This window comes from Furipterus horrens, unplaced genomic scaffold (genome assembly GCF_987537825.1).
Source record: "Furipterus horrens unplaced genomic scaffold, mFurHor1.1.pri manual_scaffold_6, whole genome shotgun sequence".
Taxonomy (NCBI): Eukaryota; Metazoa; Chordata; class Mammalia; order Chiroptera; family Furipteridae; genus Furipterus; species Furipterus horrens.
In genome coordinates, this window is record NW_028327176.1 from 167,512,264 (window position 1) to 167,517,564 (window position 5,301).

The window sequence follows — 5,301 nt, forward strand, 5'->3', positions numbered from 1 at the left end:
GGCTTTGGGATAGCTGAGCAGAGAAAACCCTGGGATGCAGCCGACACCAGTGTTAGAAACAAGGTCATAGTGACTCCCAAACCAGTAGCAAAGTCATTGGTAACAAAAGGCAAATGTAATTGAAGGGTCTTAAGGGCAAATGTAATTAAAGGATCTCTGAGAAGGGAGTGGATAACATTAGCATATTCACAAATCACAATAGGGGCATTTAGATGAACGGGTTAGATTGTACCTCCGGAGTATCCAGTCATGGAGAAACGGGGAAGGAGGAGAGGGGAGGGGAAACTAGTTGCGTTAGGGTGGGGAAGCTAAGACTATAAAACCAGGTTCCTTTGTCTACTTGGGGCGCACATTCTCCTGGCTATGAGGGTGCGCCCAGCTCTGCAGACTCGTGAATAAAGGCCTCGGTTTACTGCTCAAGTCCTGTGTCCCAGTTTTTATTGTGAGCGTTTCTCACAATTTGGGGGCTCGTCCGGGATCCTCCGCCTGTGTGTGGGAAGGGCTCTGAGCCAAGGTGGGGAGACGCGTCCTACCCGCTTTTGGGTGGCCCGCTTGACCCAGGGCCCACCCGCCTCAGTGTCTGGAAACAACCCGAGACTTCTTGTTGGGACAGCAGTGGATCGACGCAGGGGGAAACAAAAGCAAACACCGCGGCAACCAGGCAACCTCGTGCACGGGCCAAGGTAGGAAAATTGGACTTAAGTACTGCCTTGGTGGTTGGGCATCCTCGGGAAGCTGATTGTGCGTGTGGCTGATACGAGTTGTGCGTGTGGCTGGTACGAGTTGTGTGTGTGGCTGGTACGAGTGTGGAGTGCCTCTCCGCTGGGTCCGTTGTCCCATGAGGGAAACGGCCGGAGTGCATCTCCGCTGGGTCCGTCCTCCCGTGAGGGAAACGGCCGGAGTGCTCTTCCGCTGGGTCCGTTCTCCCGTTAGGGAACGGCCGGAATGCACCTCCACTGGGTCCGTTGTCCCGTGAAGGAAACGGCCGGAGTGCACCTCCGCTGGGTCCGTTGTCCCATGAGGGAAACGGCCGGAGTGCACCTCCGCTGGGTCCATTCTCCCGTGAGGGAACGGCCGGAGTGCACCTCCGCTGGGTCCATTGTCCTGTGAGGGAAGCGGCCGGAGATGAACGAAGCATCTCGGTCTGTGTGCAAGTAAGCGAGTGTGGAGTGCCCCTCTGCTGGGTCCGTTAGGTTGAGAACACAGCCGGATTCAGCCACGTGAATCAGCTGAGGATGGGAAATGGAAATTTTAGGCCTAGGGGTGGGGACCAAAAGTAAGGAAGAACAGACAATGGTAAATTATTGTTGTTTCCTTTGGCCAAAGGAACCCATTTAGGGGAAATTGTCTCCTAGCCCCGATTTGGGTCTGATGAATGTTGGGTTTGTTAAGCCCTGGTCTTACATGTGTGTTCAGCTTTTTTGGATTGTTTGTTTGTTTGTTTTTGGAGAAAGAAGAGAGCGGCATCGCTGTGTGGTTGCCTCTCGCTCATGCCCCCAGTTGGGGATCTGGCGTGTGGCCTGGTCGTGTGCCCTGACTGGGAGTTGAACCGGCGACACTTGGTTCGTGGGCTGGTGCTGGGTCCACTGGGTCACAACAGCCAGGGCCAGGCATCAGCCTTTAAGGAAGAGAGGGAATATGCTCTCTGCTGATCACCACCTACCAGCAGATCCGCAGGTCTCTTCCCTGTAAAAAAAGAAAAAGAGAAGGCCTGGGACCCTCTGTCCTGTCTCCCACTGCCTTATAGCCCTGGCCAGCCGGCGGCCAACTGGGCAGAGGCACCGTGGACGGACAGTACAGACGGAAGAGGCCAGGAACACCTAGCAGATACCCCACCAGTATCCGTCCCCATGACACCTACGGCGCAGGTGGCAACTTATCTAAATTAAGAAAGGAATTGAAACAATGTAAGCAAGACCTAAAGAACTTCCCCATTCCCTCAGAGCAGCCGGTTTCCCTTTAGGGAAGTCTCCAGGGGTCCAGGACATATTAGATATGTCAAATGCTCCTTCAACAAGCACTGAAGTTAGAAACTTCAAACGCAATATGAAGCGCTTGGTAAAGGACCCCCTTGGACTGGCAGAATAATTAGATCAGTTCCCCGGACCCAGCATATACATGTGGACAGAATTAATGTCTATACTAGACATCTTCAGTGGGGAAGAGAAGGGAGTGATCAGACGGGCTGCTATGAGGATATGGGAAAGGGAACATCCCCCCGGTCAGGAAACTGTCCCGGCCTAACAGAAGTTTCCCAGTATAGACCCTGATTGGGATAACAGGCCGGAGGCTAGGGCTCAAATGAAAGACCTTAGGAGCTTCGTCATCAGGGAAATCAAGGAGTCCGTTCCCCATGCACAGAATGTCTCCAAGGCATTCGAAATACAGCTCCATCAGATCCCTGCAGAAGCTCAGGGACAAAATGAAGTATTCTGGTCTAAATCCAGAGAATGCTGTGGGACAGGGACTCTTAAAAGTCACCATTGTAACAGAAACTGGCCAAATATTTGTAAGAAATTGCAAAAAGTAAGTGAATGGGCCAATTAAAGCAACTGAAAAACTCTTCAGGGAAGCTCAGAAAGTGTATGTTAGAAGAGAGGAGGAGAATGAGGAAGTAGCCCTCTTTAACTCTCTAAACCCGGGAGACAAAGGAACTGTTTTGGCGCCAAACTGCGTCCAGGTAAAGGGGCCTCCCAGGGCACCACCCCTTCCGCAGGTAGGGGCCGCTCCCGTGGCACAGCCCTCTCCCCAGGTGGGGGCGGTTCCCGCGGCAGCATCGGAGGCTCCTGGGGTGCAGCCCCCTCTGCAGGTGAGCGTGGCTTCTGCAGTGCCCACCCGTCTGCAGATTCAAGGGACTTCCCTCTCAGCATGCCTTTTGGTTATGGCCTCTGAAGTGACTGCAAAGCCAATGACTCCACCTCTGCAGGAGGAGAAATGGGTCTCTCCCTCCAGAGCCTGCATGAAGGTTGTGATTTGGACACTAAGCCTCATAGGTATACTGCCATTTAGGGTAAGCCACGTGAGTGCTCCACCATGGTGGATAAGTCACGTGGGTTTGCCACCATCTTGTGGGTGGTACTTATGGGTGCCACTGTCTTCAAAGATGCTGCATGTAATGCTGCAGCCATCTTTGAAGTGGGCAAAATGGTGGGTTAGATATGCTCTTAAGGTGATGTGCTTTGTTTGCAAAATGGTATATGTCTAAACATTCAAGTCATTGCTGCATGACAGGTGTTTGCAAGGTCTAAGCTTCAGAAAACTGCAGAATATCTACAAATCTAGGGAAATTTTAGCTGCTAAATACTGAGTTTGGGTAGAGTCCTTTACAGTGTGGAAAAGAATTGGAAATGGGTTATGGTTAAATCTGAATGGGTAAATATATGGAAAGTTTGTGAATGTTGCAGAAAGTCTGTGGAAAGTCATAAAAATGTATAGAAAGGTTGTGAAAGTTTTTAAACCTGGGAAAAGGGAAACCTCAACTACTTGTGGTCTAATTGTATGGTTACTGTACCTCTGTATTGGCATTAAGCCATTGGGGACCTATGAAAGGTCATTTGGAATTCCCTGTATTGGTTTGGCATTTAGCTGTTGGAGACCTAGAATTCTCTGAGGCCTAGGAAGGGTCTGGAATTCTCTGTATTGGTACTGGCCATATAATCTGAAAGGAAAATTGAGGTTTCCCAGAGAAAATTTAAAAAACTTCACATGTAGGAAAGTGAACAAAAGAAAGTATAAGGCATGGAAATGCAATTTTAGGGAATATTAGAAGGACAAGAATTTTCCTTCACACTGTATATTTTTCTCCCTACCTGATCCCTCCAGAACTTGGCAATTTAAAGAAGTAAGTAATTACATTAGGTTTCTTTGCATAAAACTAAAAAGACAGTTGCTAATGGTGGTTATGTCAGCCGAGGCTTTGACTGGAATGTCATGCCTGAAGGAGGCATGCTTAGGCTAATGAAAGCCCATGAGGGAAAGGCCTGGCACCTTGGCTGGTTGTGTGGTCCATGGCAATCTTTCTAGGGAAAAAAAAAAAACGAAGATTGCTTCCCTAATAAATGGTAAATGGCTAGGAAGAAACTTAAGGCACAATGGAAAACCCAAAGGATTTGGGAAAGCATGGGTTTTACAGGCAAGGCCAGATGGCAGGTATGTGGCTCAGCTTCTGTGCCCAGGGGGCAGACTGAAGGTCAACCTGAAGAGTCTTTGTGTGAGTTCCAGCAAAGCAGACTTAAAAAATTTATAATATCAATCGCTGCTCTTGTTGTATTTATGCAAATGAATAGGCTAAATTAACATTGGACTTAATGCAGTCCCTTTAATAACAAGGAGGGTAATCTTAGGGAGAAAAATCGTGATTTGAGGAAAATCACAATGATCAGTGGTAGACTATAAACTAGTGCAGCTGTGTCTATAAAGTTTATTTTAATTAAAAGTTTGTTTTCATTCAAAAGTTAAACCAGGTCTGTGACATTATCAATAATGCTTAATTTACAGGCAAGAAGAATGTCAAATGCCTTGCAACTGGATGTCTTCCCAATAAGACAGTCTTGCAAATTTAGAAATTGGTTTGTGAATTGTGTTGTGTGAATTAACATGTGTGTGTTCTTTCTGTTTTCATAGGATATAAGCCTATAATCTCATTACCTGAGTGATTGTCTGTACATAGAAGCCTCACTTAAGAAGCCCATCTGCATTGCTGCCTCCTGAGACTCAACAGTTTGACTGAACTAAGTGGTTGGGTTGGCGAAGTATGGGTTGGTCAGTGGGCTTCACTTTAAACTGGTCTCTCTTTTGCTTAAAATAACTTTCACCAAGGAGCTCCTTCCCCAAACTGCCAGCCTCTCCAGTGCAACCCTCTTCTTCTGACACTGAACCAGCCACAGACCTTAAGTCAGGAACCCCATGTGGCTGCCAGAGTTTATGGCCTAAAAGCTAATGTATCTGACATAACTCCAGTAGGGTGGCTAGGTCTTCACTTAGTGACAACTACTCCTTCCCTAGAAAATCTAACTTCTCTCAGCTACACCTCAGAAAAGACTCCAGAATAATCCAGCCAAGGTAAAAGTTTTTAAGGCATTAGATCTCAGACAAACCTTAGAGATAGAGACTGGGTACGGAGACGCAAATGCTTGGGTAGAATGGGTCAAATTTGCTGTTAATTCCCTGAATAAAAGCAACTGTTATGCTTGTACCACAGGGAGACCCCAGGCACAGGTCGTACCATTTCCACTAGGCTGGGACTCTGACCCCTCGGGAATGACCTGTATGCTCGCTCTCTACCAGGATGAGAATGCATGG